We start from the raw sequence: 10,320 nt of genomic DNA, 5'->3' as shown, positions 1-10,320 counted from the left end.
TTTGTTCCCCCACCCTTGTTTTTAACTTTTTCCAAAACACTAAACAAAAAGTAGTATTTTGTAATGTTTTATTATTATTTCAGAATATTGCAGGAGTACAAATGTTTTGGTTACATGAATCATTTTTGTACTGAGTCAAAGTTCTAAGTGTGCCCATCAAAGAGATAGTGTGCATTGTACCCATTAAATGTGAATTGCGCCTCCCCTCCTGCCCCTTCCCACGTCCTTGCTTTCCCTTGAGTTTTACTACCAAATGCGCATGTGGGTGTCAATCAATAAGTTCCAATTTAATAGTGAGAATATATGGTGTTTGTTTTTCCATTCTTGCGATACTTCATTTAGAAGAATGGTCTTTAATTCCATGTAGGTTGTTATAAGAGGTATTAGTTTACCATTTTGTATGGCTGAGTAATACTCCATGGTATACATATACCACATTTTGTTAATCTGCTCATATGTTGATGGCCACTTGAGTTGATTCTACATCTTTGCAATTCTAAATTGTGCTGCAATAAACACTGGAGTGCTGCATCTTTTTGGTAAAATGAATTTTTTCCTTTTGGGTAAATACCCAATAGTGGTAGGTCTACTTTTAGTTCTTTGAAGCATCTCCATACTGCTTCCACAGAGGTTGTCCAATTTTGCAGTCCCACCGTGTGTAAGTGTTCCTTTCTCTCCACATCCACATCAGCATCTGCTGTTTTGGAACTTTATTCATAAACACTATTCTCACTGGCTCTAGGTGATACCTTCTTGTGGTTTTGATTTGCATTTCCCAGATGATTAGAGTGTTGGGCATTTTTCATGTGTTTATTGGCCATTGGTCTATCTGCTTTTGAAAAGCTTCTGTTTATGTCTTTTGTCCACCTTTTTATGGGGTTATTTGAATTTTTTCTTGCTGGTTTGCTTAAGTTCTCTATAGATTCTGGTTATAAACCCTTTATTGAATATATTATCCAAATATTTTCTCCCATTCGGTAGGTTCTGTTTGGTCTATTGACTGTTTTCTTGGCTGTGCAGAAGCTTTTTGATTTAATCAGATCCAATGTGTTTATTTTTGTTGTTGCTGTGATTGCCTTTGGAGTCTTCTTCATAAAGTTTTTGCCTGCTGATATCCATAGGAGTTTTCCAACATTTTCTTCTAGAATTCTTATAGTTTCATGCCTTAGGTTTAAATGTGAATTAATTTTTTTGAGTGGTGAGAGATCAGCTCCTATTTCAATCTTCTACATGCAGCTATGCAATAATTTTAACTTAAGTTTTTGTGATTACTGATGAGATTGAGCCCCTCTCTCTATATTTGCCATTCATTTGCATTTACACTTCTGTTCATATCCTTTTGTTCATTTCTCAATTGCTTTCCTTACTGATTTGCAAATAATAATACATTGATGATTTTTAAAATTGCTATTGCTGGCTCGGCGCCTGTGGCTCAAGCGGCTAAGGTGCCAGCCACATACACCCAAGGTGGCGGGTTCGAATCCCCAGCCCGGGCCCGCCAAACAACAATGATGGCTGCAACCAAAAAATGGCCAGGGGTTGTGGCGGGCGCCTGTGGTCCCAGCTACTTGGGAAGCTGAGGCAGGAGACTCGCTTGAGCCCAGGAGTTGGAGGCTGCTGTGAGCATGATGCCATGGCACTCTACCGGGGGGGATAGCTTGAGGCTCCGTCTCAAAAAAAAAAAAAAAATTGCAATTGCCTTCTCTTGGTTTGGCATTACTCTGTTAAACCTACCAAAGTATCATGTGTTAAACAGAAATCTTCAATTTTTACAGTCAAATCTATCCAATTTTTCCTTTTCAGTTTAGGTGTATCTTAATCACAAAAATATTTTCCTATATATCCTCTCATTGAGTTAACAACTTTTGCCTTCAGCTACTTTACAACTACATCTGTTGAGTAAACTGGGTGTTCTCTAACATGACAATTGAGCTGGGAGAATATCTACTGCACATGCACATTTTTTAGCTTTCCAAATGTTTGTCATACTTCTGTCGTTGAAAATTACTGCCCGTCCCAGAACTCTACACCCAGCAAAATTATCTATCAAGAAGGAGGTCAAAATAAAGACATTTTCATACAAATAAAAACTGGGGAATTTGCCACCACCATCCTCATTAAAGGAAATTCTAAAGGCTGTACTTCAGGTCAAAAGAAAATAATTGCAAATGGAAGAAATGAAGATCAATAAAAGCAGTAAATATGTAGGTAAATTTAAATCATGTGATATGACAAGTAGAGCTATAATAATATTTTCATATGAAGCTATCATAATATTAGCCTATGACCCTTTTAAACAAAACAAGAAAGAATTAAAATATTTGGCACCAATAATATATCAGTCAGGAGAGTTAATGAAGGCAGTTTAAGATTCTAAAGACCTTGGATTGCATGTGAAAACCCCACACTGTACCCCAGAAGTACATTAATGTACATAGTTACCATTCAATAAAAAAAAAGATTCTAAAGACTTCATATTATTTAGAAGCAAAGTGAAGATATTAATTTTAGATTTAGATAACTTAGGACTCGTGGTGTGATTTCTGGAGTGAAAACACTGAAAGAACAAAAGTGATTGTGTAACTGTTATTTCAAGTCCAGAGAAAAGGAGATGCCAAGATAGGATTAGAAATCCTGGAGATTTGCTGGTGGAAATGCCAGAGAAGGATAGAAGGGAGGAAATCAGAAAGTCGAGAGAACCTCCAACCTGTGATGCTGCTGTCACCTGTGGAAAGGGGGAGGGAGGGACTGGGTAGGATCCAAGCTATTATTTGCTGAGAATGTTCTAGGACAAGGAGGAACAAACACAAAGCGAGGAGAGCTTGGGAAACAGTCCCCAACCTAAAAAGGTTTTAGTGTAACAGAAAAAAATCATTCATGGTAAGACATAATAAATAGTAAGGTAGAGGAGACTGGACAGGCCAGTAAGAACATGGTCAAAAAAGACCTTACATGCTAACCAGGAAGCAGTTTGCAATTTAGCCTAACAGTAGTGGGAAGCCGCTGAGTGATAGTTTCTGAAAAACATTCATTCAATAACTCTTGGCACAACTACAGCACACCTACAGCACACAAGACATTCTGCAGCTGGGTCAGTAGGGGACAGACAGATAGACTCCTTCAGGATTGTCAAGGATGGGGAATGTAGGATTTGGGGAATGGCCAATCCAGTAGATACCAAAGTGGGAATCTGGGGTCTCAAAAATGAAGCAGCATCAGTAAGTGGAGCATAAGGCCCAACCAGCAGTGGAGCGTGGCCGTGGGCCAGCACAGCATGGACTTGGGTCAGGCATGCAAGGCACCCAAGGTTTAAATTCAGTGAGGCCCAATCTTGCTCAGGTTCATGAAAGTCTAAGTCTTGACACCTAAGAATGAGTATCTCTTTACAATTTTCTTTGAATAATAACTTTATTAAAATACAAGTCATACACCATAAAGTTCATCCTTTAAAATGTGAACATTCACAAATCCATGCAGCCATCACCACTATCTAACTCTAGAACATTTGCCTTCCCCCTTCCATACTCCCCTACAGTTCCTGGCAGCCACTAATTTATATTCTATCTCTGTGGATTTTCCTGTCTGGACATTTCCTATGGATGGATTCAGACAGTACACCTGGCTTGCTTCACCCGACATAATGTTTCCAACCCACCATGTTGTGGCAGTATCAATACTTCATTCCCCTTTATTGCTGAGTACTGTGTAGATACACACTTGTCGTTTACCCCATTCAGGTGAATAGATGTTTGGGTCCTTTCTACTTTGTGGCTACTATGAATACCGTTGCTCTGAACATTCACAGGCGAGTGTTTGCATGGACATTTGTTTCCAGTCCTCATGGATATACGCCTAGGAGTAGAACTGCTGGGTCTGGATCTCACAGTAACTCTGTGCTTACCTTTCTGAAAAGCTGCCAAATTTCTCCGAAGCAGCTGCACCGTTTTATGTTACCACTCGCGGTGTATGGGGGTTCTGATTTCCCTACATCCTCACCAATACTTGTTATTTTCCTTCTCTTTCATTGTAGCCAACCCAGTTGGTGTGAAGTGTTATCACCTTATTGTTCTGAGTTCCGTTTCCTTCCTGGGCTGATCTTCTCACACACCCTGACTCACCACATCCAACTATCATCTTGTAATAAAAATAAATGAGGGAGATAAAACACCTCTTTCTCAATTATGTAGGAGACCATGCGCATAAAAATCCTGTGTGTCTCCTGTACCCAAGAGGTTCTTGAACTCCTCTTAGCAGAAGTTCAAAATTGATACATTTCACCAATAAGGAACAAGCATTCTTAGGTTTTGGTTTCAGGCTCTGGCTTGTATCAAAATCATCTTATAACTTCATTTGCTTTCCTGGTTACCTGGAGAAGTCACAGGGATTCTTTAAAAACAGCTTGCCTAGAAAGACCCTTACAAAGGATGCCTCTCCTGTCCCCTTAACTGGCATACGTTTTGCCCACGTAAAGCCTCTTCGCAGACACAGGAGAATAAACTTGGGCTTCTGTTTTTGTTTTTCTGGGTTGAGTTTAAATGTCAAATGTTCCTCAAGCAGACAGAAATACTTGCCAGACTATCAGGCTAGCACAGTTAAACTGAAATGTTCACATGTGATTTGTTTGGTGTAGAATAAATCACACAAGTTGTGGGTATCAGCCTTATCAACAGCAAAATGAAGCCATTTACCAAAAAGCCATATTGATAGAGGATGGCTCTGTGGCACAGGACCAAGATCTGACTGAAAGATAGTGAGAAACACCATCTGTGTTATGATTTATGACTGCGCTGGAGAAAGAGACTGTTAGATGGCTTTGCTGATGTTGAATGCATTAAGGGCTAAATGCAACAGTTTGTACTGCATTTTATTATTTGAATGCATTTTCAGTATATCTGCCTCTGAAATGCATTGCAATATCAGGACAAAAAATATTTTTCTTAAGTCTGATTTTTTTTGGATGAGGATAATCATGAGAAAGTTAGACAACTTATTAAAACTAAAGCCAATATCCAGAACAGTTTAATTACAGACAATCTGTGCAATTAGACCCTGTAGAAAACGTATCCCTGACTAAAATGTTTTCATATTTTGTTCCTTATTTTTAAGGTCAATCTCATCAGCTCTGACTCTATTATGAATCACTGCATGGGAATAAATGTATCTTAAAAAGAAAAGAACCTTTTATAACTAATGAGGTATCAATTAAATTTGAATGTTGCCTGCTAAAAGATTTTTATCACAGTATACTGTATGGAATCAATAGGACGTCAGATGCCTGAAAAGTATAGAATAAGGACAAAAATAAATTCTATATTTAAACTAAATTCCACATTGCATTTTTCTTTATTATTTTCCTTTCTAGTTAAACCATCCAATCCTACCTGTTTCCAGATTTCATTTTTCCATTATTGCAATATGCAGTTTTTACAAAATAGTAACCACAACTCTTTAAAGATTGCTGAATTTCTGAGTAAATGGTTGCCCATACCAAGGTTATAATTATTTCTTATGGCTTGATATTAAATGTTTCTTTAATTCTTTCCTCGCTTTTCTTTCTCACAGACTCAAAATAAGAAGAAAATTACAGGAGACGGAGTCAAACAGAGCATCTGTGATGGTCCCACTACTGGTAACCCACCCTTCCGTTCCCTGCTCTGCGAAGGTGATGTCCAGACCCGGCAAACCTCATCTCTGCTTTGCCAGCTTGCTGCCTGTCAGACTTTACCATAGGTTTTGCACTGGAGGGAGACTTCAAGGTGAGATGTGAAGAAGGAACCGCACTTTCTGATGGCTTCTTGTCTGCTTCTGGTTTCTGGAGCATCAGTGGATGCAGCACGGATCCTTCCCAGAGCAGCAGTTGCCCAGGTTGAAATTTTCCAGCAGTTGCAGGACCAGCCCCCTTACATCCCCTCAGAGACACCAGCACCAAACACCCAGTGTCCCTGCCTCAGCAGTCTGAGTCTAAGCCCCACAGGACTTCTCTTTCAAGTTCAGAGACGTCGCCACAATTCAGGAGAAGCCCCCTTTACAGACATCTGCTTTCCAGCTCTGTGGGGCTTTCTTCTACACTTAGGTTTTAATAATTCCAACTTCTTCCCTTTGACCCTCAGCCACAGGGATGGTAGTTCTTCCTGGCCTTGGTCCCTTCATCTTATGTCAGTGTTTCTTTGTGCCTCCTCAGTTACCTAATTAGCAATTGGATGCTTAGTTAATAATTCTTTATGTTATATTACTTCTGTTAAAATAACTGCTGTGATTTCTATTTCCTGAGTAGACACCAGCTAGGTAAGAATTAGAACCAGGAATAGTTCCAGGAACAACAAACAACAACAACAAAAATTTTTTTAATGCAATTTGGGCATTGGTTTCATTGTGTCCTTCAGCTTAAACACAGTGCTAAACTACTTAACAATAGAACATGTGGACTACTGCTCTATACATTGGCATTGCAATTAATCAAATTACACCTGTTGTTGATTATGATGACTTTCTTAATGAATTAGTACTTCGGGGAAACAAAGGATTGCTTCTCTTGATTGTTAATGAAGTAATGTTGACTGCAGGGACTGTGGCATTGAATGAGTGCGCTGGCACATCTACAGAGTGAAATTACAAGCTCAGGTCACTACACACTCAGCTCACTTTACAGATTACCAGAGACTTTCTATTATAGCCCTAAAGTAATCTCTTATTTCTTACAGTCACACAATCAACACAAAATTTTGTGTTTGTCGAAAGCCAAACACAAAATTTAACTATACAGTTTACAAAGTTACAATATAAATTGAATTCCTATCCTCTCTAAGTCACTCTGGTAAGTTGGGGCATTGATTAGGTAGGCATGAGGCTTGAATCTTAGAATGAGAACATCTGCTTGGGTTCAGAAGGCACTAAGATTCTTAAACCTCCTCCCCTCATCACCCTGAGATTCTCTCGGCAGTGGAAGGAGACTGCCTTTGCACGTCCGAGTAGACCATGTGTTTCTTGTCTGAATGCCCTGTGGTAACCTCCTCTGAAGTTGCTGACAAGGTGACATTCGCTCTCCTGAAGACTTACTTGAATATTCCTTGTCACCACCAGCTGCACACTGAAAACCAGATTTCATCATACTCAAAGGGGGAAAGTACATAGTCTGGTCTAGGAGAAAATGACCCATAAACCAAAAGAAGTGCAAAATGTGTTCATTACATTAACATAAACCTAAAGAAAATATGTGGGAATGCAAAGCAGAATGTGGAAGAGAAGCCCCATGAACATCCATAAACCCACCACCTGGGTATAGTTCCTGAGTTCCAAGATATCGAAATATCTTTTTGGAGGAGAAAAATGAATCGCTCACCACTAAAAAAGTGGCACAACACTGTTAGGTAGGGATGAAGAGGAAGGGGACAGATGCTTTATCTGGGGGTCTTCTGAGAGCAGATGACCCTAGGAGATGCTTTGTCTACCAGGAGGAACAAATTGGCCAGAGGGAGGCTCCCAAGGAAGAACGATGGCATGTCAAGGGGTTCCTCAAGGACTGACCAGATGTTTGGTCTACAATAGAGGGTCTCCAGGCAGCAACCAATCAGAAAAAGGTAGAAAAACCACAAAGCAGAGATACTGTCAAGGCCCTGATAGGGAATCTTTGGAGCATGAGCATGTCGAGCTAACGGTGTCCCTAAATGACCTGCCCTAATTAATATTGTAACATCACACCCACCAGCACCCTGCCAGTCTACAGATCCAATGGCAACACCCAGAAGTTGCCTTACAAGAACAGAAAAGGGGAGTGGCTCCCAACTCCAGGAATTCTATACTTTTTTCTGAGAAAAGCCACGAATATTCCATCCTCCATGTAACAAAAATTAGGGAGTCAGTATAAAAGGAGAAATCTTGTTAAACTCAGGCCCCTGCACTCGTGGGGACTGACCCGTTCCTGTCCTCTGGGATGCGCTGTGCTTTTAAAAAAAAAACTTGGGCACTGGGCCTGCTTGCACCAGCTTGCTCTGCTCATTTACTCCCTCAACTCAGTACCAGTGACCATTCTTTGGTACTGGGAGTCAGGAACCTGGGAACACGGGGACCTGACATCTGGTCTCCACACCTAGCAACACTTGGTGGGCCTTTTGAGGGGAAGGAGGATTTTAAAAACAACATTTATCACTTTTTGGTATGTTACTTCAATTCACTTACAGACGCATAAAAGACTGTACGCTTTGAGTGGAGACCATAGCAGGAGGAGCTCTAAAGCAAATCTGGACAGATGGGCAAGCTCATCTTCCAGTTGGGTTTTATGACTGAGCATTTGTAAGGGAAATGCCAGAAAATGAAGTTACAAGTCAATTTTAGACTCAAAACCATAGATGCAGAAATATAAATAAGATTTAACAAATGGAATCCAGGGGTATGTAAAATGCTAGCATACAAGCTCCATAAAGGTAGTGATTTCTGAGGTTTTCTATTTATTATTGTATCTCAACACTTAAATACTCCCTGCAACATAACAGGTATCCACTATTATTACTTTAGTGATTGAATAAACAAAGTATCTACTAGATAAATCTCAGGAATTGAAGGGTGGTTTATCAATAGTAAATCTTTTTTTTTTTTTTTTAGTTTTTGGCCAGGGCTGGGTTTGAACCCGCCACCTCCGGCACATGGGACCGGTGCCCTACCCCTTTGAGCCAGAGGTCCCACCCAATAGTAAATCTTGAAATGAATTTCATCCCACTAACTGATTCAAGAAGAACACACATGTAATCTCCTTATTTAGATATAGTAAAGGCGTTTGACAAAATTCTTTACCCAGTCATCTAAAAAAAAAAAATTTCTTGGCAAACTAGAAAACAATTTGAAAATAGAAATAACTTACAATAGCAAAGAATAAAGTACTTAGGAATAAATCTAACAAAAAGCTATAAAATCTTTAAGGAGACAATATTAACATGTTATTGAAGATGATATTAAAGACCTAAGTAAAGGAAAAAGTAGCTCTTTAAGGACAATTTTAAGATTAAAGGTGTTGAGGGGTTTTTCCCCCACCTCTTCTATCCACCTTCACCTGGAGGACTGTTGGGATCTCCCTAAATGTGGAGAGACATAAGTGACCGAGTTTGGTAAAAGTGCATTAGGATCTGTAAACAATATTTACAAGTCCTCACTGCTCCAAGACTCAGCAGTCCCTCAAGGAACATGTATTATGCTCTTGCCAAAGGGGCAGAGGGTCTGGGGCCCATGTGGTTCTTGCAATCCAAACACGGGGAACAATTCATGTTCATCTGCATAATATTCCTCCTCTTTCCTTTTTGTCACTTTTTAAAGGTTAAAAATAAGGAGAGATAGTTATTCAAATAATCACAATATTGATAAACTAGAAATTCAACCTGTCCTATAAGTACCTGACTTGTAAGTACCATATACACCTTACTAATAATCATTAACGGCCATGAGCCCTTACCATGTGACAGATCTTGCACTAAGCACTTTACCTGTATTATCTCATTGAATCTCCACAATAAATCTTTTTTTTTAATTAATATGAGAGTACAAATTTTTAGGTTACATTGTTCTTACTTCCAAGGTACAGTTTAAGTTGTAGTTGAGCCCTTCACCCAGAGGGCATGCTGAACACCCTCACATTGTGCACATTAGTTGAGATTCCACCAGTTGCCCTCCCTCCACCCACAAATCACCTTCCCTCTTTCCCCACCCCCCTCCCCCCCCCGTTAGACTATATTTGTGTTTTTGCATTTCTGTGTGTAGTTGTTTGTATATTGGTTTCATATTGGTATTGAGTACGTCAGATATTTTCTTTTCCATTCTCATGATATTTTACTAAGAAGAAAATGTTTCAGCTCCATCCAGGTAAACATAAAAGATATAAAGTCTCCGTCTTTTCCTGTGGCTGAATAAGTACTCCACGGTATACATACGCCACAGTTTTTAATCCATTAATGGGTTGATGGGCATTTGGGTTGCTTGGCAGTTATGAATTGAGCTGCAAATAAACATTCTGGTGCAAGTGTCTTTGTGGCAAAATGATTTTTGTTCTTCTGGGTGAGTCTCCACAGTAATTCTATTGAGTAGGTAATATTACTCTCTTCATTTTACAGAGGGAGAAACTGAAATGGGAGAGTTAGTTAACCCAAAGACTCACATGGAGTTTGTTAGTTTCTTAGGGCTGTTGTAACAAATTACCAAAAACTTGTGAGCTTAAATCAACAAAAATTTATTCTCTCACTGTCCTGGAGGCTAGAAATACAAAAATAAAGATATTGGCAGATTTACTCCGTCTGGAGCTCTGAGTAACAGCGATTCCATCTCTCTCTCCTAGCTTCC

This window comes from Otolemur garnettii, unplaced genomic scaffold, assembly GCF_000181295.1.
Source record: "Otolemur garnettii isolate 467f Iridium unplaced genomic scaffold, OtoGar3 scaffold00221, whole genome shotgun sequence".
NCBI classification, from domain to species: domain Eukaryota; kingdom Metazoa; phylum Chordata; class Mammalia; order Primates; family Galagidae; genus Otolemur; species Otolemur garnettii.
The sequence above is the reverse complement of the archived record's forward strand: the minus strand, read 5'-3'. Positions refer to the sequence as shown.